This window comes from Mus caroli, unplaced genomic scaffold (genome assembly GCF_978045245.1).
Source record: "Mus caroli unplaced genomic scaffold, Mus_caroli_1 scaffold_4, whole genome shotgun sequence".
Taxonomy (NCBI): domain Eukaryota; kingdom Metazoa; phylum Chordata; class Mammalia; order Rodentia; family Muridae; genus Mus; species Mus caroli.
Genome location: NW_028227259.1, coordinates 15,454,640 through 15,480,319, shown reverse-complemented (window position 1 = coordinate 15,480,319; position 25,680 = coordinate 15,454,640). Strand labels below are relative to the sequence as shown.

At 40.1% G+C, this 25,680-nt stretch overlaps 3 pseudogenes; all 3 read left to right on the top strand.

Annotated features, from left to right (window-relative positions):
• Positions 1-2,037: 2,037 nt before the first annotated feature.
• Positions 2,038-2,692, top strand: LOC147004935 (large ribosomal subunit protein eL13 pseudogene; annotated as a pseudogene).
• A 3,405-nt stretch (positions 2,693-6,097) lies between these two features.
• Positions 6,098-10,486, top strand: LOC147004934 (disks large homolog 5-like; annotated as a pseudogene).
• Positions 10,487-23,787: 13,301 nt separating this feature from the next.
• Positions 23,788-24,480, top strand: LOC147004933 (large ribosomal subunit protein eL13 pseudogene; annotated as a pseudogene).
• The last annotated feature ends 1,200 nt before the right edge of the window (positions 24,481-25,680 follow it).

Genomic DNA, 25,680 nt, shown 5'->3' with positions numbered 1-25,680 from the left:
ATTAACATAGTAAAAATGGTCATCTCACTGAAAGACATCTACAGATTCAATGCAATCCCCATTAAAATTCCAAATCATTTCTTCATAGAGTTAGGAACAGCAATTTGCAAATTCATTTGGAATAGCAAATAACCCAAGATAGCAAAAAATGTTCTTAACAATATATGAACTTCTGTGGGATTCACACCATACCTGACCATAAGCTGTATTACAGAGCAATAGTAATAAAAACTGTATGATGTTGGTACAGAGACAGGCAGGTAGAGAATTCGAAAAAAAACAAAACAAAAAAAAAGACGATGACCTAGACATAAGGCCATACTACTATCATCACTTGATCTTTGACAAAGGAGCTAATTCACCCAGTGGAAAATAGAAGTCATGTTCATATGGTGCTGGTTCAATGGGCAGTTGGCATGTAGAAGAATACAAATTGATCCATTCTTATCTCCTTGTACAAAGGTCAAGTCCAAGTGGATCAAGTATGTCCCCATAAAACCACATATGCTGAATCGAACAGAAGACAAAGTGTGGAAGACCCTCAAATCCTTGAGCACAGGGTAAACTTCCTCAATGGAAAATCAATGGCTTATGTTTTAAGATCAACTATCAACAAATGGGACCTCATAAAATTAAAAAGCTTCTGGAAGGCAAAGGACACTGTCAATAGACAAAATGGGAACCCACAGATTGCCAAAAATCTTTACCAAATCAATATCTTATAGAAGCTGTATATCTAAAATAAAAAAGAACTCAAGAAGTTAGACTCCAGAGAACTAATAAACCAAGTAAAAAGTGGAGTAAGCCTGGCTTGGTGGTTCATGCCTTTAATCCCAGTACTTGGGGGGCAGAGGCAGGTGGATTTCTAAGTTTGAGGCCAACCTGGTCTACAAGTGAGTTCCAGGACAGCCAGGGCCATACAGAGAAGCCTGTCTCAAAAAAAAAAAAAAAAGAAAAGAAAAGAAAAAAAAAGAAAAAGAAACAAACAAACCAAAAAAAAAAAAAAGAAAAAGAAAAAGAAAGCCAAACAAACAAACCAAAAAGTGTAGTAAAGAGCCAAACAGAGACTCTTCAATGGCAGAATCTTGAACGACTGAGAAACACTTAAAGAAATGTTCAACATCCTTAATCATTAGGGAAATACTAATCAAAACAATCTTGGGATTCAACTTCACACCAATCAGATTGCCTAAGATCAAATATGAAGGTGACAGCAGATCTTGGCCAGGCCCTGGAGAAAGAGAAACACTCCTCCATTGCTGGTGGGACAGCAAGCTGGTAAAACCACTTTGGAAATCAATCTGGTGGTTCCTGAGAAAATTGGAAATGGTTTTACCTTAAGACCCAGCTATACCTCTACTGGGCATATATCCAAAAAGCATTCTCACACATAACAAGGACACATGTTTATAGCAGACTTATTTATAATTGACAGAAGCTGACAACAACCCAAATGTCCCTCAACAGAAGAATGGATACAGAAATTATGGTATATTTTCAAAATGGAGTACTACTCAGTTATTAAAAACAATGACTTCATACAATTTGCAGGCAATTGGAAGGAAACTAAAAAAATATTATCCTGAGTATGGTAACCCAGCCACAAAATAACAGACATGTTTGTATTTACTGATGAGTGGATATTAACCTAAAAATTCACACTGCCCATGATACAACCCACAGATCCTATGGTGCTTAGAAGGAAGATCACGGTATGGATGCTCCATCCTGCATTAACGGGAGAAAAGGATGATCATGGTCAACAACCCCATAACCACAAAGGAAATAGAAGCTGTCATTAGAAGTCTCCCAACCTCCCAGCACTCATGTAGCAGCTAACAAATGTCAACAACTCCAGTGCTGGAGGATCTGATGCCTTATTCTGTCTTTGCATACATGTGGTACACAGAAAAAAAAAAAAAACCACCTACAGACACAGAATAAGAATAAATAAAAATTTCTAAGTTAAAAAAAAAAGTCGGGACTCCCTACAAGCCCAGGGTGCTTTGTGGTGCCCGGTCCTTTCTGCTAGGCCGTTCTCCTGTATAGGAGGCAGCCATGGCGCCCAGTGGGAATGGCATGATCCTGAAGCCCCACTTCCACAAGGATTGGCAGCAGCAAGTGGACACTTGGTTCAACCAGCTGGCGCGCAAGATCTGCAGGCTCAAGGCCCAGCAGGCGAAAGCTCATTGCATTGCCCCTCGCCCCGTGTCCCGCCCATCAGGCCCATCGTGAGGTGCCCTACAGTGAGATACCACACCAAGGTCCGGGCTGGCAGGGGCTTCAGCCTGGAGGAGCTCAGGGTGGCTGGCATCCACAAGAAAATGGCTCGCACCATCGGCATCTCTGTGGACCCAAGGAGGCGAAACAAGTCCACGGAGTCACTGCAGGCCAATGTGCAGCGCCTGAAGGACTACTGCTCCAAGCTCATCCTGTTCCCCAGGAAGCCTTCTGCTCCGAAGAAAGGAGATAGTTCTGCTGAAGAACGTAAGCTGGCCACCCAACTGACAGGACCCGTGATGCCCATCCGGAATGTGTACAAAAAGGAAAAGGCCAGAGTTATCACAGAAGAAGAGAAGAACTTTAAGGTTTTGCCAGTCTCCGAATGGCCCGTGCCAATGCCCGACTCTTTGGCATCCGAGCAAAAAGAACGAAGGAATCTGCAGAGCAAGACGTTGAAAAGAAAAAATAATGTGCAGTTGGAGAGTTGCAATAAATTTTCCATAAAAAAAAAAAGTCTCTCAACCAAAAATATACTCCAGGGAACTAAATAACCTTATTATAAATTGGTGTACAGAGCCAAACAGAGACTCCAATGGACAAATATCAAATGCCTAATAAATACTTATAGAAATGTTAAACATCCTTAGTCATTAGGGAAATACAAAGCAAAACAATCTTGATATTACACCTCATACTAATCAGAATGGCTAAAATCAAAACTGAAGGTGACAGCAGATGTTAGACAGACTGTGGAGAATGAGAAACACTCCTCCATTGCTGGTGGGACAATCTGGGGGTTCCTGAGATAATTGCAAATAGTTTTACCAAAACCTAGCTATACTTCTACTGTGCATATTTCAAAAATATCCTAACACATAACAAGGACACATGTTCCCCTATGTTTATACCAGACTTATTTATGATAGCCAGAAGCTGGAATCAACCCAGATGTCTCTCAACCAAGAATGGATACAGAAAATGTGGTATATTAACAGAATAGAGTACTACACAGCGATGAAGAACAATGACTTCATACAATTCACAGGCAATTGGAAGGAAACTAGAAACTGTCATCCTGAGTAAGGTAACCCAAAAGAGTAGCCATGTATGTACCCACTGATAAGTGGATGTTAACCAAAAAGCTCACACTGCCCATGATACAACCCACAGAGCATATGGTTCTTAGAAGGAAGACCAGTATATGTATGCTTCAGTCCTGCATTAAGGGGAGAACAGATGATCATGGTAGGTTGAGGTATAGTGGGAAACTGCAAGGGAAAGTGTAGGGGGAGGAAATAAGGGGGGCAGCATTAGGTATTTGTAAGTGTTGGGAGAGAGGTACTGATGGTCAGAAAGTCAGACAAAAATATGTAGGGGTTGGGACTGAGGAACAGAGGATAGCCTCTTGAGGGTCTCAGACATCAGGGAAACATGAGCCTTCCAAGACCCAAAGGAGATGACTTTAGACGAAATGCTCAGAGAAGGGGAGGATAAAACCTGTAGGGACCACCTCCAGTGGATAGGTGTTCTTCTGCCCACCCCATCCCAACCCCTACCCATGCCACTGCCCTATGTCAAGGGTTGGTTACACCTACCCCTCTCAAAGTTTTTAACCAAGAAATGTTCCTGAGCAAAGGATGAACAGGGACAAGTAATGGAGAAGAGACTGAAGGCAGGGACACCCAGGGACTGCCCTACCTGGGAATCCATCCTGTCTGCAGTAACAAAACTAGACACTGTTCCTGTGGTCAAGAGGCACTTGGGGACAGGAATCTCTAGTGACAGTCCTTTTGGAGGTCTGGCCAGCAACTGACAGTTGGAACCAACCATTAGACTGAGCTCACGGAACTCCTTCGGGGATCTTGGGGAAAAGCTGGAAGTGCAGAGAGAGATTCCAAATCTATTGGAAGAACAACATCTGCTGGAAGGACCATCCACCCAGTGCTACCAGAGACTAGACCACAAACCCAGGAGTGTATAAGGAGGGATCTATAGCTTCAGATACATTGTCACAGAGGATGGCCTTGTTGAAAGCAATGGGAGGGGAGGTCCCTGGTCCTGGAGAGTTTTGATGCCCTAGTGTAGAGGGTTGTTAAAGCAGTAGGGAAAGAAAGGGTGAGTGGGTTGAGGAGCACCCTCATCCAGGCAAAGAAAGGAGGAGAGGGCAGATATGGTTTCAAGGTTTGTTGGAGGGGTAACCAGAAAGAGGTATATCATGTGAGATGTAATCAAATGGAATAATTAATAAATAAATTTAAAACAGACACAAACACACACACACACACACACACGCACACATATATGCCAGGCATTTCATTTTACAAATGCAGACTCAGGAGCCAGCTCAGAGAGTCAGGAAAAGCACCCAGCTGACCTTCCTACTCTGCTGACCTCTTAGAAGGAACACATTCTTTATCCCTCTCCCCACTGTCTTAAATGTCCTTGAACTTAAAGACCTTCCCTTGGTTTAGTTATTTTCATTCCCTTTCAACTGGTTAATTCTTCTGCCTCTTGATCTGGAGTTGATTTTATTTTGTCTTGCAATAAAGGTGTGTGCTACACCTGAGACAGACAAGAAAGTACAGCATTGAGAAAGCTCTTGGGTTAAAAGCCTGTGCTAGATATGAGCTACACCATAAAAAGGGTTTTGTTTGTTTGTTTTTGTTTTTGTTTTTGTTTTTTTGTTTTTGGGTTTTTTTCTTTTTCAAAAAATAGCACAATCTTGGGGTTTACATTGAGATCAAATATCCTGCAACAGAAGTCAGTAATGTTCCCTCCCTTATATTATCATGCTCTCTGACAGTGCTCTGGTTGTTTCTAGGCATGTCTGAGTACATCATCATGGGCATACGAGGATCCCAAATACATCAGAACTGGACTTTTGAACCTGTTGCACATGGCCAACAGGGACTTAAAAATCACCAAAGAGACAACTGATCCTTATCACAAGGGATAAATCCCTCATTCTTCTGGTAACATAATTTACAGCAAGATGTCACCATTCCTGACCTCGGCTCATTGTCCTATGTGCTGCTGAAAGGAAGGGTTCCTGTCCAGGGTTCACCCAACAAACCACAGAAACACTGAACTCAGGTAAACAATGTTCCACAAAGCTCTATATAGGACCAATTCAATTCACAGTCACTATGCACTGTTATATCTAAATGGCCTGATCAGAACTGACCACTTGATGTGCACTCCCTGTGGTTTTGTTTTGTTTTTATTTTGTTTTGTTTTTCTTAAAACGTTAACAAAGATAGATGTCTGGAGCCATGGCTCAGCACCCAAGACCTCAGCATATTCAAATTGGTGTGATTTCTCAGTAGTTTTTAATGGCTCATTTGCTGATTGAGGAAAATTTAAGGTAGGATGAGACATTTCTGAGAGGGGTTTGGAAAGGAAACACTCAGATTGATACATAGGAATTACTTAGGCAATGCCAATCAAGACTGGACAATCCCTGGCTTTGGAAGGAGGATGTGCTCAATGGCTGTGTCTCAGGAGAGTCCCCAGGAAAGGGTATCTGTTTGTGGAACATGTAAGATTAACAAATGTCATGCAGAACACAGCAGGATGTGATCACCATGACCTTGCTGTGAGTCAAGTTATTTTTCTATGTCAGTGATTGGCAAGCATATTAAAGCAACAATCTGAAATAAGGGCTGGACAGAGAACAAAATGTATTCAGCTATACTGGCAGGTTAAACCTCAGCTTCCTGTCAGTACAGGCAGAATATTAGCAGGGAGTCAATGGTTGTAGCCTATGACATCAGCAATCCCTGAAGTTCTTGGCATGTCCTGTGATGTCACCAGTGTTGTAGCAACAAGCTCACTTAGGATTCTCATTCAGTGTCGAGCCACTAGGTTGGTCGACATGTTTTCTCGGCTCCGCAATCTTTTTGGAAGAGCCAGTGTGAATGGGAGAGAGACCAGAGAGAGTTGGACAGATGCTGGCCTTCCATCAGAGAGTAATGAAGGAAGAAGGAGGCAGACTTGGAGAATGTGGAGTAAGTCCTGGGAAGTGGATATTGAGCTCTCTGGAAGGGGTGGCCTGAGATGGCCTTTCTAGTAATGTGGATCAGAAACTGGAGTCTCTGGGTAGCAAAAGAAATTCAATAATTATCAAAATTCTTGAACATCAAGATTTCAGAACATTTCTTTCTCCATCCCCTAAGCAGGAGTTGGCAAGGCCAAAACTCTTATGCTAAGAACTCCAAGTATTTACATTCTCTGAGTATTGTGGGTATTACATGGGGACACAAGGAGACCATCTGAAGTCACAGAGTGTCTAACCTATGCCCTTTTAGGGAAGGGCATGACTGTATTTCACTCCTAGTGTTCTTTAGCTTCAGTGGCTATTTGGGAGTAGAATGATGGAGAGAATTGTGCTCCAGGCCATGTCCTCATATTCTCAGAAAGACTGTGACCTCCTGTCCATGGCAGTTCCCACTTTATCTTTCTTTATCACCAGTTTAGTGGCAGGTATTTCTATACTGTAACCACAGACCTGTCAGAGTAGATACACCCAGACAGAGAAGGGATTGCTACTTCTTGGGTGTTTGGTGTTTCAGTAGGTGGAATTGATAGTATTTTGACCATGTTCTCACACTGCATGACTTTTGAAGCCCACATCCTAGGCCTAGCATAACTGGGTAGGAGATCTAAGGATCTCCAAGCACTAAAGTACTTGAGAATAGTGATTTTACCATCTGACTTGTGAAACCATGGGAATGATGGCTCTGAAGCCAAATTGCACTCTCTTCAGTTGATAATCATCCTGAGTAAGCCATCTCTCTGGTAATAATAAGCATGTTTGGGGAGACAGAGGAAACACCTTGCTGTTTACATCTCCTTGTCTCTCTAGAGTACTGGTAGAACTGAGACCCAAAGTGGTGGCATCTCAAGCCCAGACCAAACTCCTTCAAGTGTCAGTAGTTTCCAGGCAGGTTTTCTTTCTTGATGATCTACCAACACTCTGCATTCTCACTTGAAAGTATTCTTGTGTTCTTCTACCTACAGGGGCTCCCAGGAGGATATCACTCACTGTGCCTGACTTAAGCGAGAAAGACTTCAAAATGGAAATGGAGATGCTGACCTCAGAGCTGCACCTCATTACCCAGAAGAGAAATGAGCAGAGAGATCGCCTGATCACTTTCACAGAGAGATCCATGAAAAAGAGGTACTCATTGCTTCAAACCCTGTGGTGTCAGTATGGGGTCTTCAAAGTCAGCCTCATCTTATCCTTTGAAGGAGGTGAGACGTATTAAGCTGTAACACCATCCCTATGCCCAGCCTCATATCCATGAATACTTCATGGTGGAGAGGCAGAACCTGAACCTTGGTCAGGAGGGAGATGAGAAATGGACTCTTTTTCTGCATCCTCCAGTAGAAAAGAAATACTTGTATTCTGAGTGAAGAATTCAGGGATAGAGGCAGTGGAGAGTGAGTTCCTAGCATGCACTTGGAAAGCACTTGACAGGATATGGCTTTGTGAGGTCCAAGGTAATATGAGTTTATGGTGAGTGTTTATACTTGCCTGACAGGTGACTGAGTGCTTGGAAGCTCCTCCTAGTATCTAGAGGGGCCTGGTCCCACATTGTACTTCTCAGTGCATGTATAAGAGGGCTGGGGCTCATTCCTGTTCCTCATTGTTGCCTTATGCTGCGAGATAGTAATGTTGTATACATTTCTTTGGCATCTCATTGTGCTCTCTGTTTCTGTCTCTGTCTCTCATTCTCTGACTGTTTCCTTTTCTCCTCTTTGTGTGTGTGTGTGTGTGTGTGTATGTGCGTGTGTGTTTTCAAGTCTGTGAGTCTGTGTGTTCACATGTCCTACATGTGCATGAGTTTTGTATGTTTAATTTTTCCTCCAAACTTGGGAACTTATAGGGTCTGTGTTTTGGATTGAGGATTTATCATTATAACAATGTCAAGCTGATGTTAGTGCTGAAGTCTCAGAGCCCCCACTTTATTCAACACTGTTCTTTGCCTATGTGGTCACAATTGTCCATACCCTTGTATCCCTTGGGCATATTATAAAGCTGTGGAGATATCATGATCCTGATGTCTCCAGGATTATGTGTCATGTCTGTTTCTCTATTATAAGTTATTCAGGATTTACCACCCCAGTTGGGAAAACAGGAAAAATGTAATCACAGGTCACTGGTGGGCAAAGATCTGTGCCCTAGGCTCTTGAGAACAGAGCTGGTTAGACTGAAATATCTAACCCTACTGAGTGAACACAGGGAGCCAGGGAACCCTTCATGTTCATGCTTAGCTTCTGCTGTCCTGCACGAGGATAACAAATTTTCAAAGTTGAAGATCCTCCCAGTATATAGAATCCAGAATGTACTTTCCATGCCTGGGGTAGTCCAGCACTCAGCCTGAGAAATGTGTTCCTAAATGCCCATGTTCATGGAGTTCTGACTTCCTATGACCAGGCCCTTGGAGAAGATAAATCCATTTTATGAACAACTCTCATTAAAGAAGAGGCAGATCATATCCTCTGTGAACAACGTACAGTTGGAGATAATTGAGGCCCAAGAGAACATCCAGGAGCTCAGGAAGGAGATAAACTTCTATTTGTAAGTACCAGTTAGCAATCCAATCAACAGTGGAATGGCAATTTCTGCCTTCCTTGGTTTCTGGACTGGATAGTCTGCATTTCTGGTTCTACCCCTTCTGCTTTTAGCCATCATTGTGTCATGGGATAATAGACTCAGTTTTCATAAATCTGTAAGAGACAGTTACCCCTCCCAGCATTGTCCAGGCATCCTTAGAAGCCTCTCAATAGAAGAGTGATTGTGCATGTTTATTATGCAGTAATGAGAGCTTGGTTCTCAGGCAGTGTTTTAGAGAGCTGAGTGTGACATAACACAAGGATAGAATGCCCTCCCTTTGAATCTGCTGATCTACTCTGATGGTATTTGCCCCCTACTAATTGATATTGCCCTAGTGCATTGGGCAGTCATGGATAGATGGAGACCCCACTTTCTTTTGGAGAGACATGGACCCTTATTAGTGTTAGGGCTGTGGCAATAATTTCTTCTTCCCTGAAATGGCTGTTTACTGTTTGTGCAGCTGTCATGGATATATTGAGCGGGATTGTATAAGGTCTTCATGGGAACCAGGGTCCTGGTGGGGATAATGGGCCTATACATAAGAATGAGAGGAGGAGGCTGCAGGATCTTACTATGCAGAGGTTGTTTCCAGAAACCTACATAGCCGGCTCATGATGGAGAAGAATCGTATTAAGATGTCTGTGACACTGAAGCAGGAGATCGAGGATGTACAGATTGATTGGGCTCTCATTGAGAAATATTTGGTTGACTTGAACCTGATTGGTAAAGACAAACAGGAACAGACCAGCAACCATGAGAGGCAACAAGTTCAGGTAGGGACAAGCAGCTCAGTCAAGGCAATAATGTCTGATACCATTTGCCCCATTAGATTCATCTTTGCTTTCCTCTACCACCTTTCTAATCCACACTCCCACAGCTACCCACCTCATGGAATGTAGTTGTTCATTGCTCTTTTTATACACACATATTCTGGGAAGATAGCCTCTTGTCAGAAACTAAATCATTTGCAAGTGTATCTTGCTCTCTGCTTTAATCTGAAGTCTAGAAAGGGTGACAGATGAATAACATGCCAAATTTCTGCATGTGTTCATGATAAGTGGGATGGTATGCAGAGCTATGAGCAGCATCTAGGTCCTGGGACAGAGGTGATGCAAGGGTCATGTGACTTGAGGTGAGAAGAGCCTTCCAGGGTTAAAATCGAATGCAAATATCAAATGAATGCTTCTCATGGTCATTAATCTGGGGGGCAGGTGGGCTTCTCCTTTCTTCTTGCAATCCAATGAGGTCTCTTCCTATTGCCCAATTCTTGGTTTGCAAGCATAGAAGTCTGAGTGACAGCTTGCCAGTTCATGTGTTTGTGAGTGTTGTTTAACATTTTGCCCTGCATGAATATAACAGCAATGGTTTCAGATAATAGATCAGTATTAACTGTCCTGTTGAGGTGGTAGGAGTCAGTAGTCTGACAGCTGATATTTAGGTCTCCATCAAGTCTGTGTCTTAAGACCTGCCTTCCTCTCCTAGGACTCAGAGACTCCAGCAAGATCTGAAATGTTCACAGCCCAGGAAGAGAGCCTCCTGCAGAATGAGTTTCCACCTCAGGAGCCCCCTGCTGAACTCCATCCTGAACATCCATAATCCATCTTGGATGAATCTTATTACACTCTGTACATTTCCTCTGTGTGAATAGGAGGAAGCCAGGGAGCCAGCTAATTCAGGGTGTTATTCCCTTTCCTGTTCTGGCAACACCTCTTGAGAGACCAGTGAGGTGACTGCCCTGCCAACAGCAGTCCAACAGGAGATACAGGCTATAGGACTGTACTACTTTATATGCAGTGAACAGGTGCTGATGTACAATAATTTTCAGTTAACGTGTTTTGCTCTTTATTGTTTTATTCTTTATTTAGGTTTTGCTGAAGTTATGTTTTTGTTTAGTTTTCATGGTTGGATTTTCCTTTTACCTCATTTTAGTAATTGTATTTTTAAAGCTTGTTTATTAAACATTGTATTTCTTATAAATAAAAATTGAATTACAACTCTTGACTCTTGAGACCATCTTCCTTGTTCAGGTTTCCTCTCTCCTCCTGTAAACCTAGAACCCACAGCCAAAAATGGATCTCTGTAAGTGTTAGGCAGCCTGGGCTACAGAGTGAAGTCAATGTCACCAAGGGGTATACAAGAAGGTGGTCTCTTGTGGATATATGTGGCTTACTCCTGGGAAAAACACTTTATGGTGCAATCAGTTCCACACTGTATTCATGCTGCTATATATTCTCCTACACCTAAAATATAGTACACTTTCACATACATACTTGACTGACACTGTGGACCATATATTGATTAATATACAGTCATTGCTCCTATGCTGCTGAGGAAATAAAAACATTCCCAAGGGAATAGAAATTAAATCAGGAAGGCGAGAGCCATGTGCCTCAGATTTGCTTGCACTACAGCATCAGTGACAACCACACAATAGAGATAATGGCTTTCTAAGTCAGGCTTTGAAATATCATTTGGTAGATCATGTTGTTCTTGAACATACATTTGCTGTGGTTTTTTGTTTGTTTGGTTGTTTTTTTTTTTTTTTTGTGCTGTTTAGAGATATAGTTATTTACGTGAATGGTTTTATTTCCTACTGTATGTCTGCAGCCCTTCCTGAGTGTGGTAAACTCAGAGACCAGAAGAAGGAATGACAGACCCTGTTTAGGGACTTTTAGGCCACATGTGGGTGTGTTGAGAGAGCAGTAGATTCCCCACACCTTCTGCTGGTGCCCTTTGTCCTTCTAGTGCCTGTGTTGGATCAGGTTGACTGGATCACCTCCAAGTAAGTGGAGAAATCTCAGGAGATGTGTAGGTGCAGGTGCTTGAGCTGTGCATGCTCATTCTCCTAGGCTGCCTGGCGTGTATGCAGGGCTCTGGTGTTACCACTGCTGGCTGTGTGCTCAGGATCATACCCCAGCATCCCTGATTTTCAATTTTAGAGCAGATCTTTCACCTCTAATCTAGGATGACCATGTAGATTAGGCATATCCTTAAAATTCAGAAGTGAGTCTGGCCTCCTGTAGGCTCTGTTGGGCTGATGAAACCCTCTTAGTAAGAACAAAAATATCTTAACATGAGCAATGTGGGAAGGAGGCTCAAGAGCAGCCACAGTGAATGGAGCCTGCAGCTGTGGACATATGTTTCTGGTGGAGAGCATGCACATGCAAGGGGGAATTTAGGAGACACAGTTGCAGCTGACCTTTTCCCATAGCAGATCTGGGAGTATATTGAGAAAGGGCTTCTTCCAGATGACTGCTGTCCAATTAATGGAATAGAAATAATTAATTGAGACTGGAGATTAGTCAGAGCATTATAGTGTGGAGGAAGTATTCACCAAATAGTATTGACACACAGAACATTTAAAATCTCAGCAGAGTATCAGGATAGAGGCTTTGGTTACTCTCTACTTTAGGTCTTCTGATTTTTATGAACTGACAGAGAAGTTCATCAGCAGTGTGGAAACTAAAAGGGGGCCCTGGTGAAGAGAGAGAGGAAAGACCCAAAGCCCAACCAGTGTCCCACCTATGCTCTGGTCAGGTGGACATGGGAGGGCTGCCAGACTCTTTCCACTCAGCCCCGGGTGGGCATCCAAGCCTCTGACTCCCTCTTCATTGAGTAGACAATGGGGAGCCCAACCTGGGAGCCCCAGGGCTACTCTCTAAAGCCCTGTGGTAATGGGAGAGAGGGATGAGGAAAGAGAGGTTCCCATTCTGGCAAGATTGAGCACAGACCTGATGAACAGAGACAAACTGTAGTTTTAGAGCTTTATTATAGAAAGGCAGGGGAAAGATAGGAGAGAGCGAGAGACAGAGAGAGAGAGAGAGAGAGAGAGAGAGAGAGAGAGACAGAGACAGAGACAGAGACAGAGACAGAGACAGAGAGACAGAGAGACAGAGAGAGAGACAGAGACAGAGAGAGACAGAGACAGAGAGAGATTGGGAGGGGGGAAGGCTAGAGAGAGAAAGAGCAAGAGAGAATGAGACAGGGGAAGCCTAGAGAGAAAGAGAGAATAAGAGGGAGAGAGGGAGAAGAGAAGAGAGAGGAGAGGAGAAGACAAAGTGAGAGGAGAGGGTTGAGAGTAAGAAGTATGAGAGAGACAAGTAACAGTGTGAGGTGGAGCCAAGCAGCCACCCTTATTTTCATTCTTTACTGTTGCTAGGTAACTGGGAAGGAGTTTAGACTGAAGGTAAGAAGCTTGGGAAATTGCCTACTTTACATCTAGCCATGCTTCCTATGTGGGTGCTATGGGGGGCAGTAACTTAGGCAGGAGCCAGAGTTGCAGGAGCATGAGGGCATTTCTACCATGTCATGTAGGTGAATTATCACCCTTCCGGGGTTCAGACCACAGCTCAACTAGAGACCAACCTGTCTGTGCATAGCACAATGCCTCACACAGCAGTATATTAGAAACAAGGTGAGACTAATGAGAGAAAATTAAGACTACACTAGCATGTTACTATTGTATTTGTGGCGACTCCTAGAATACCTTAGAGACTGGAGGGGGGGGGCCTGGGTCTTTCTCAGTCTACTCAAGTATGGTGGTGGGTTTGGTAAATCCTACCAGATGCATACATTAACCTGGATTTTTTTTTTCTTTCACATGTGACATGACAGACTATATGGTCCTTAATGTACAGTGTGGAGTGAGTCTCCTTATTTTCTCACCCAGATAGCTAAAAATTAAGTCTTGAAAGCATTTTTTAAGCCATTCTTATGAACCAGTCATTGGATGGCCACATTGTTGTTTTAATGTCTTCATCCAGCTTGTCCTGTAATTGTTACAGAAGATGAATTGGGTTCCAGCCCTGGGATATAATTCAGTGGTAGAGAATTTTCCAGCATTCACAATGCAGTAGGTTAATCCCTAGTCTGGGGGCTACTGCAGAAGAAAAATAATGAGCAGTTTGAGGTTTAACCTACAATGAAAAGAAGTTCTCCATAGGTGCTGTCAAGTCCCTCGAATCTCCAGGCTACCCAGCACTTAGCTTTCTCTTGGGATTTCATTTATTCTGCTTTTTTGTTAATTTACACATTATTCTAAGGTTGCAAAGAATGTGCACAATGTCAATAAATGACACACACACATATACACACACAAATAAAAAAATCACAAAGAACATAAATACAGATAAATCTCATGAAATGTTTTTGTTGAGATGATCAGCTAATGAGATGCATCAACTGGTTTTCATCCTTGGTTCCAAACCTAGAAACATGAGTTCCTTCTTAGGGAACAAAATAGTAGAAGGAACTTATCTCCCACAAATTCCTTCTATCTGTCTGTCACTCTGTCTCTCTGTCTCTGTCTCTGTCTATGTATCTGCCTGTGTGTGTATGTGTGTGTGTGCATTCATAAACCCATTATAATTTTTTCCAATATGACTGGAAAGAAAGAAGTGAAAAATATAGTGGAGGTGTATACTGACTTTGGTTAATCTCTCATGGCACCTTGCAGGTAACACTGACAGAGTGGGCTAATTCAATATACCCTTAAACCTGGCTAGGCAGGGTTTTTAGTGAGGCTGTCATGTGCATCACCCATCACAAATAACAGGAAGATAGTTTTTATTACATGCTGCAGTTCCCAAGGTGAGGCAAAGCCTCATCCCATTGAGAGTTTGGTAGGATTGGATGGCAGGAAATAAAACAGAAATTAAATCAATTTATGAGAAACAAAGAGGATAATTAAAAGACTCAAGGAATCCAAGATATGGCTCTTTGAGAAAATGAACAAGATAGAAAACCCCTTACCCAAATGAAATAAAAGGCCGAGAGACAATGCACAAATTACCAAAATCTGAAATGAAAAGGGAAAATATAAAAATGAACAGTGATGAACTTCAAAGAATAATTAGGTCTGATGTCAAAAGCCTAAAAACCAAAATATTGAAAAATATGAAATGGGTGATATTCTAGACATATCAATTTCCATAGTTGAATCTAAATCTAATAAAGTAACTAAATAATCCTATATTCCCTAAGAGAAAAGAAAAAAGTCATCAAACGTCATTCACTCACAACCCAACACAAACAAACAAACAAACAAACCCAAGACGACATCGTTTTAATGCAGAATTCTCCCAGTCTTTTAATGAAGACCTAATACCAATAGTCCTCCAACTACTCTACTAAATAGAAACAGAATAAACTTTGTCAAATTCCTTCTCTGAGGCCACAGTCAACCTGGTAACTAAATCACAAAAAGACACTATATGAAAAGGGAATCAGAGAAGAATTTCCATTATATATATTCATGGAAAAAGACTCATTCAATTATCACACACAAAATCCAAGAACACATCAAAGAAAATATCTAGGATGTTCACGTAGGCTTCATTTTAGGGATTCAGGTATGGATCAAAATAGGAACATCCATGAACTCAATCCAAACAAACAAACAAACAAAACAAACAAAGAGGAACAAAAAAAAAAAAAAAAAAAAAAAACGACTGAAAAAAAAAAAAACACTGAAAAAAATCCAATGATCATCTTATTGGATGCTGAAAAACTAACACAACTTCTTGTTAAAAGTCCTCCAGAGTAGAAGGATACAAGATACATTCCTAAACATAATAAAAGCAATAAACACCAAGCCTATAGAAAGCATCAAATTAATAAGCAATAGGACACATAAAGGGGATCAAGGGGAAGGAAATTGGAAAGAAGAAGTCAAAGGAGAGTATATGTAAGTGATGCTAGAGGGTCTACCCTGTTGGTCTCTTTGTAACCACTGCTAATTTCTAAGCCCCTGCTAAGCATTGTCAATTGCTCCAGTAACACCCTCTTCTTGACTGTAAAAGCAGAGCCATGTGGCTGAAGCCACCAAGTTCTGCTTCTTGCTGGGGCTGGAAAATGCCCCCTTGTTCTATTACATCATCACCAAATCTCCATTTTTAATGATTTCACTCACTGCCTAAGCTTGGTGGTCCTGGAACTTGCTCTGTCGACTGACCTTGAACACAGAGATCTTCAGGGCTCTGTCTTCTGAACGCTGGGATGAATGCAGTGGTCTACCATGCCTGGCTCTAAGCTTTTGTCTACATGCAACTATCTCTCTTCTAGACTGGTCTTGAATTTGGAGATCTACTGGAGCATCTCATGGCCATGGTTCTTCAAGATACAAATCAAAAGCCTGTGCATTCAGCCTCAAGTTCTGGATCACAAGAGGACCCTCCATTTCTGGATAGTAGTTCATTCCACATTAAAAGTACAAATAAAAGTACAAATAAAAACTATAACCAGGTAATACTGCTGAATATCACAAACAACCACACCCAGTGTCTCAGTAAGGCTTTTACTGCTGTGAACAAACACCATGACCAAGGCAAATCTTATAAATGACAATGTGTAATTGGGGCTACTTACAGCTTCAGAGGTTCAGTCAAGTATCATCAAGGCTGCAGCATGTCACCATCCAGGCAGGCATGGTATAGGAGGAGCTGAGAGTTCTGCATCTTGATCTGAAGGCTGCTAGCAGAATCAGAGCCTCCAGGAAGCTAGACCTAGGATATTACAGCCTGCACCCACAGTGATACACCTATTCCAACAAGGCCACATATCCAAATAGCACCAATCTCCCTAGGTACAAATGAGAAAATAGACATCAGTACACAACACATTCATAATTCTGCACATATTAATATTAATTATACTCAATGTAATAATCTTTTGTGTAGCATTCCAGTTGATGTGACAACATTTGATTTTAGTTTGTTAATGTACAGCAAAAATTTTTTTAATGGGTAGCTATTGAGTCATTTAGACCAATGCTATATTCTAATTACATGAAAATTCCATATATATATATATGTATATATATATACACATATATATGAAATTGTGATTCCATATATATATATATATATATATATATAATTGTGTTTCCATATATATATACATATATATATAAAATTGTGATTCCATATATATATACATATATATATATATATATATATATATATATATATATATATATATATATATAAAATTGTGATTCAATCAACTAATTTTTCCTTTACTCCTGTTCCTCGCCTATTTTACTTTCATTTTTTTTCCTCTCCCCTTCTTGTGCTCCATCAATACAAATGAAAAAACAAGGAAAACACACTGCCTGTATGTGCACAGCTTCAAGGCCAGCTGCTTTGTGTATGGATAGTCACTTAGGGGTTACACCCTTATTAAAGTTAATCACTGAGATCTAGAATATATCAGTTGTCAATGGCTTCTCAGTCAATGGTTGAAATTCATGATCCCTCCATGCTGGGATTTTGACTAGTTTGCTTTTTTGAAGATAAATTTCCCCCCCAGACAGCAGACAGGAAAGTAGTTTCTTCCACAGACACTCCAAACAGTTTACTTCAGGAAACAAAGAACTATGTTTGGTAATGACCTAAACAACTGTACTTAGCAAAGTGAGGGAGTAGCCAAGGTTCTTGCAATAAGAATATTTTTGGCACTCTATACAATAGCAACGTGTCAAATACATGGATATGCGCCAGGCAAGAAACTATGTGAATGAAGTCAGTGATAGAGCAAGGACTGATCCTTACAAATGAGGGAAATGTTTAACTGTCAACAAGATTGAAAATTTGCAACAGGAATGCAATATTTGAAGTAGAGGAGAAAAAATAATTGGCTTAGCATAAAATGATACTTTTATTGTCCTATGAATACTATAGGAGGGCACTAGAGTGCATTAAAATATCCACCTAATAACAAACAATGTTTTCTATCAATAAGAGAGTTGCAGATCTTGAAAGAATGAGATTAATATGAACTGTGTTATTGAGTAAGATACTACTTCATCTTATTCAGAAGTATACCATACATGGGTAATAATATAGCATGAATAGACTGTTTTGTCACAAAAAAGGGACTTTGGAACCTAGAATAATTGTTATAATGTATGAAGTCTTCAGTGGCATGAATAAATACAGGAATGACTGAGATATTGAAAAAGTAAATGCCACAGAGTCAGCCTTTTCATAATTATTGATAAAATTGTCATGTCCTTGCCTAACTGCACTTAAAATTATTAACTTGTATTTATTTATCCTTCACACTCTGCATTTTTATATTTTCTTTGGGTTCATTTTGTTTTTCAGAGTGAAAGTCTTTAACATACTTTCATAAAAATTAATCTTCATAGGTTTGAAAATTACTTCACTTAAGTAAATTTTGTCTATCTCACTATATGCAGTGAGCACATTTCTTCAAAATTATTCTGAAGAACTCCATTGTAGGGACTTCACAACCATATCATAACATGAGTTTTATGTAAGGTTTCCTTTTCTTTTCATGGGCTTGTAGATCACAATGGTATATTCCTTGAAATAACTTAAAAAAACAATCAAAGTTTAAGTCCACCCACAGAAACATAACAGACCTTCTTAGTTAAGCAAAAGAATATAAGCAACAGAAAACAAATTGGACTTGGCAATATCAGAGCCCAGTTCATCTACCAGAGCAATCCAAGGATACCACAATACACTTATGAAGCAAGATTCTGATCTAAATTGTGATTCCATGAAGATGATAGAGTATTTAAGAAGGACATAAATAACTCCCTTAAGAAATATAGGAGAACACAGGTAAACAAGTAGAAGCCACTAAAGAGGAAACATAAATCCCTTAAAAAATACAGCAAAATTAGTCAAACAGGTGAACGAATTGAACAAAACCGTCCAGGATCTCAAAATGTAAGGAGAAACATTAATGAAATCAAAAAGTGTGACAGCCCTAGAGATGGTAAACCGTGGAAAAGAACAGATGCAAACATTACCAAGAAAATACAAGTGATAGAAGACAGAATATCAGCTGTTAAAGATGACATAGAAGGTATTGACACAACAGTCAAGGAAAATACCAAGAACAAAAAGCTCTTAACTCGAAACATTCAAGAAATCCAGGATACAATGAAAAGACTGAACCTAAGAATAATAGGTATTGAAGTAAGTGAAGATTTCAAACTCAAAGAGCCAGCAAACATCTTCAATAAAGTTATAGAAGAAAGCTTCCTTAAACTAAAGAAAGAGAAGTCCATAAATACACAAGAAGCCTACGTAACACCAAACAGATGGGTGAAAAATGAAATTCTCCCAACACATAATAATTAAAACAACAAAACACAGGAAAAAGAAAGAATATTGAATGCAGTAAGTGAAAAAGTCAAGAGACATACAAAAACAGACCTAAGAGAATTTCATAAAACTTCTCAGCAGAGACTCCAAAAGCCAGAAGATCCTGAGAAGATCTCATACAGACTTTAGGAGAATAAAAATGAAAACCAAGAATACTATGCCCAACAAAACCCTCAGTTAACATCGTTTGAATACTTGAGGTATTCCAAAATAAACAAACTAAGAAACCACAAAAAACAAACAAACAAACAAACAAATCAAAAAAACAAAACAAAAAACAAAAAAAATTTAAACAGTATCTTTCCACTAATCCACTACTCCAGAGGACAATAGAAGGAGAAGTCCAGCATAAGAAGAAATAGTACACCCAAGAAAAAACCAAGAAATTAATCTTTTCCAAGAAATGCAAACAACAGAAATAACACAATCATAATTTCACCTGTAACAACAAAAATAACAGGAAGCAGCAATCATTGGTACCTAATATCCCTAAAGTCAATGGACTCAATTTCCCAAAATAAAGAAATAGGCAAACAGACAGGATATGCAAACAGGAACCCAGCATTTTACATCATACAGGAAACGCACCTCAGTGTCAAAGACAGTGACTACCTCAAAGGAGAAAGCTGGGAAACATATATTCCAAGCTAATGGTCCCAAGGAACAAGCTGGAGTAGTCATTCTAATAGCCGATAAAATAGATTTTCAACAAAAATTTATCAAGAAGATAGGGAAGGAAACTATACACTCATCGAATGGAAAGTCTACTAAGATGAACTCTCAATTTTGAACATCTATACAGCAAATACAAAGGTACCCACATCTTTAAAAAAAAAAAATCCCATCCTGAAGCTCAAAGCACACATTCAACCTCACAGAATAATAGGAGGAGATTTCAACACACACTCACCAATGCAGAGATCAGGGATAGAGAAAATAAACAGAGACATGGTGAAACGAAAAGAAATGAATAACCAAATGGATTTACCAGATATCTATAGAAAATTTCACCCTAAATGTAGTTAGACACAAAGCAAACCTACACAGATAGAAGGACATTGAATTTATACAATGTATTCTATTGGCCCACCATGGACAAAGGCTAGTCTTCAGAAACAAAAAAACAAACAAAAAAACATACGCATGGAAGCTGAACACCTACCTACTCAGTGATAACTCAGTCAGGGAAGAAATAAAGAAATTGAAGACATTTTAGAATTTAATAAAAATGAAGGTACCAAATATCCAAACTTATGGGGCACAATGAAAGCAGTGTTAAGAGCAAAACTCATAGTCCTGAGTGCCTACATAAAGGAATTGGAAAAATAATATACTAGCAGCTCAATAGCTCATCTCAAAGTTCTAGAACAAAAAGGAGAAAATACACCCAAGAGGAGTAAATGGCAGGAAATTATCAAACTCAGAGAAATCAAACAAATATAAACAAAGAGAACCCTACACAGAACCCACAAAGTTAGGAGTTGGTTCATTGAGAAAATCAACAAGATCAATAAAACCTTAGCCAGACTAACCAGAGGGCACAGATACAATATCCAAATAAATAAAATCAGGAATGAACAAGAAGAAATAACAACATAAACTGAGGAAAATCAAAAAGAAATACTCATATCCCATACCAAAGAATATATTCAACAAACCGGGAAAACCTGGATGTAATGTATGATTTTTCTAGACAGATATTAGGTACTAAATCTAATCTAGGATGAGATAAACCATCTAAACAACCCCATAACAGCCAAGGAAATAGAAGAATTCATTAGAAGTCTCCCAACCAAAAATGTCTAGGACCAGATGGTTTCAGACATTCAAAGAAGATCTAACACTAATACATCTCAAGCTCTTTCATAACTCAGAAACGGAAGGAAAATCCGCTCAATTCTTTCTCTGAAGCTACAGTTATACTGATACCTAAACCATAAAAAGACCCTACAGAGAAAGAGAATTTCAGACCAATTTCCCTTATGAATATCGATGCAAATATACTCAATAAAATTCTTGGAAGACAAATCCAGGAACACATCAAAACTTTCAATCTTGGTGATTAAGTAGGCCTCATCCAGGAATGTTGGGATTGTTCAATATATGGAAATCCATCAATGTAATCTACTACATAAACAAACATATAAACAAACTCAAAGAAAAAAAGCTTATGATTATCTCATTACATTCTGAAAAAGCACTTGACAAAATACAACAACCATTTGTGTTGAAAGTCATAGAGAGATCAGGAATTCACGCTTCAGCCCTATATATAAGAAAAGCAACATACAGCAAACTGATAGCCAACATCAAACTACATGGAGAATAACTCAAAGCAATCCCATTAGAATCAGCAACAAGACAAGACCCTACCTATTCCATATATAGTGCTCCAAGTTCTAGTTAGAGAAGTGAGACAACAAAAGGAGATCAAAGGGGTAATAATTTTAATAATTAAAAATATTACAATTTGCAGATGATAGATAGTTTAAATAAGTGACCCCAAAAATTCAACAAGAGAGATCCTACAACTGATAAACACCAAAGTGGCTGTACACAAAATTAACTCTAAGAAATCAGTAGCATTTCTCGACTCAAAGTGTAAATAGGCTGAGAATAATAGTAGGGAAACAAAACCCATCACAATTGTCACAAATAATATGAAAAATCTTGCTCTGATTTTAACCAAACAAGTGAAAGATCTGTATGACAAGAACTCTAAATCCCTGAAGCAAGAAATCAAAGAAGAACTCAGAAGACTGAAAAAATCTACCAAGCTAAGGCGTTAGCATGATTAACATAGTAAAAATGGTCATCTCACTGAAAGACATCTACAGATTCAATGCAATCCCCATTAAAATTCCAAATCATTTCTTCATAGAGTTAGGAACAGCAATTTGCAAATTCATTTGGAATAGCAAATAACCCAAAATAGCAAAAAATGTTCTTAACAATATATGAACTTCTGTGGGATTCACACCATGCCTGACCTTAAGCTGTATTACAGAGCAATAGTAATAAAAACTGTATGATGTTGGTACAGAGACAGGCAGGTAGAGAATTCGAAAAAAAAAAAAAAAAAAAAAAAAAAACGATGACCCAGAGATAAGGCCATACTACTATCATCACTTGATCTTTGACAAAGGAGCTAATTCACCCAGTGGAAAATAGAAGTCATGTTCATATGGTGCTGGTTCAATGGGCAGTTGGCATGTAGAAGAATGCAAATTGATCCATTCTTATCTCCTTGTGCAAAGGTCAAGTCCAAGTGGATCAAGTATCTCCACATAAAACCACATATGCTGAATCGAACAGAAGACAAAGTGTGGAAGACCCTCAAATCCTTGAGCACAGGGTAAACTTCCTCAATGGAAAAGCAATGGCTTATATTTTAAGATCAACTATCAACAAATGGGACCTCATAAAATTAAAAAGCTTCTCGAAGGCAAAGGACACTGTCAATAGACAAAATGGGAACCCACAGATTGCCAAAAATCTTTACCAAATCAATATCTTATAGAAGCTGTATATCTAAAATAAAAATGAACTCAAGAATTTAGACTCCAGAGAACTAATAAACCAAGTAAAAAGTAGAGTAAGCCTGGCTTGGTGGTTCATGCCTTTAATCCCAGTACTTGGGGGGCAGAGGCAGGTGGATTTCTGAGTTCAAGGCCAACCTGGTCTACAAGTGAGTTCCAGGACAGCCAGGGCTATACAGAGAAGCCTGTCAAAAACAAACAAACAAACAAACAAAGAAACAAACAAACCAAAAAAAAAAAAAAAAAAAGAAAAAGAAGGCCAAACAAACAAACCAAAAAGTGGAGTAAAGAGCCAAACAGAGACTCTTCAATGGCGGAATCTTGAACGACTGAGAAACACTTAAAGAAATGTTCAACATCCTTAATCATTAGGGAAATACTAATCAAAACAATCTTGGGATTCAACCTCACACCAATCAGATTGCCTAAGATCAAATATGAAGGTGACAGCAGATCTTGGACAGGCCCTGGTTAAAGAGAAACACTCCTCCATTGCTGGTGGGACAGAAAGGTGGTTAAACCACTTTGGAAATCAATCTGGTGGTTCCTGAGAAAATTGGAAATGGTTTTACCTTAGACCCAGCTATACCTCTACTGGGCATATATCCAAAAAGCATTCTCACATATAACAAGGAACAATGTTTATAGCAGACTTATTTATAATTGACAGAAGCTGACAACAACCCAAATGTCCCTCAACAGAAGAATGGATACAGAAATTGTGGTATATTTTCAAAATGGAGTACTACTCAGTTATTAAAAACAATGACTTCATACAATTTGCAGGCAATTGGAAGGAAACTAAAAAATATTATCCTGAGTATGGTAACCCAGCCACAAAATAACAGACATGTTTGTATTTACTGATGAGTGGATATTAACCTAAAAATTCACAATGCCCATGATACAACCCACAGATACTATGGTGCTTAGAAGGAAGATTACGGTATGGATGCTCCATCCTGCTTTAAGGGGAGAAAAGGATGATCATGGTCAACAACCCCATAACCACCAAGGAAATAGAAGCTGTCATTAGAAGTCTCCCAACCTCCCAGCACTCATGTAGCAGCTAACAAATGTCAACAACTCCAGTGCTGGAGGATCTGATGCCTTCTTCTGTCTTTGCATACATGTAGTACACAGAAAAAAAAAAAAAAACCACCTACAGACACAGAATAAGAATAAATAAAAATTTCTAAAAAAAAAGAGTCAGGACTCCCTACAAGCCCAGGGTGCGTTGGGGTGCCCGGTCCTTTCTGCTCGGCCATTCTCCTGTATAGGAGGCAGCCATGGCGCCCAGCGGGAATGGCATGATCCTGAAGCCCCACTTCCACAAGGATTGGCAGCAGCAAGTGGACACTTGGTTCAACCAGCTGTTGCGCAAGATCTGCAGGCTCAAGGCCCAGCAGGCGAAAGCGCATTGCATTGCCCCTCGCCTCGTGTCCCGCCCATCAGGCCCATGGTGAGGTGCCCTACAGTGAGATACCACACCAAGGTCCGGGCTGGCAGGGGCTTCAGCCTGGAGGAGCTCAGGGTGGCTGGCATCCACAAGAAAATGGCTCGCACCATCGGCATCTCTGTGGACCCAAGGAGGCGAAACAAGTCCACGGAGTCACTGCAGGCCAACGTGCAGTACCTGAAGGACTACTGCTCCAAGCTCATCCTGTTCCCCAGGAAGCCTTCTGCTCCGAAGAAAGGAGATAGTTCTGCTGAAGAACGTAAGCTGGCCACCCAACTGACAGGACCCGTGATGCCCATCCGGAATGTGTACAAAAAGGAAAAGGCCAGAGTTATCACAGAAGAAGAGAAGAACTTTAAGGTTTTGCCAGTCTCCGAATGGCCCGTGCCAATGCCCGACTCTTTGGCATCCGAGCAAAAAGGGCGAAGGAAGCTGCAGAGCAAGACGTTGAAAAGAAAAAATAATGTGCAGTTGGAGAGTTGCAATAAATTTTCCATAAAAAAAAAAAGTCTCTCAACCAAAAATATACTCCAGGGAACTAAATAACCTTATTATAAATTGGTGTACAGAGCCAAACAGAGACTCCAATGGACAAATATCAAATGCCTGATAAATACTTATAGAAATGTTAAACATCCTTAGTCATTAGGGAAATACAAAGCAAAACAATCTTGATATTACACCTCATACCAATCAGAATGGCTAAAATCAAAACTGAAGGTGACAGCAGATGTTAGACAGACTGTGGAGAAAGAGAAACACTCCTCCATTGCTGGTGGGACAATCTGGGGGTTCCTGAGAAAATTGCAAATAGTTTTACCAAAACCCAGCTATACCTCTATTGTGCATATTCAAAAATATTCCAACACATAACAAGGACACATGTTCCCCTATGTTTATACCAGAACAGACCAGCAACCATGAGAGGCAACAAGTTCAGATAGGGACAAGCAGCTCAGTCAAGGCAATAATGTCTGATACCATTTGCCCCATTAGATTCATCTTTGCTTTCCTCTACCACCTTTCTAATCCACACTCCCACAGCTACCCACCTCATGGAATGTAGTTGTTCATTGCTCTTTTTATACACACATATTCTGGGAAGATAGCCTCTTGTCAGAAACTAAATCATTTGCAAGTGTATCTTGCTCTCTGCTTTAATCTGAAGTCTAGAAAGGGTGACAGATGAATAACATGCCAAATTTCTGCATGTGTTCATGATAAGTGGGATGGTATGCAGAGCTATGAGCAGCATCTAGGTCCTGGGACAGAGGTGATGCAAGGGTAATGTGACTTGAGGTGAGAAGAGCCTTCCAGGGTTAAAATCGAATGCAAATATCAAATGAATGCTTCTCATGTTCATTAATCTAGGGGGCAGGTGGGCTTCTCCTTTCTTCTTGCAATCCAATGAGGTCTCTTCCTATTGCCCAATTCTTAGTTTGCAAGCATAGAAGTCTGAGTGACAGCTTGCCAGTTCATGTGTTTGTGAGTGTTGTTTGACATTTTGCCCTGCATGAATATAACAGCAATGGTTTCAGATAATAGATCAGTATTAACTGTCCTGTTGAGGTGGTAGGAGTCAGTAGTCTGACAGCTGATATTTAGGTCTCCATCAAGTCTGTGTCTTAAGACCTGCCTTCCTCTCCTAGGACTCAGAGACTCCAGCAAGATCTGAAATGTTCACAGCCCAGGAAGAGAGCC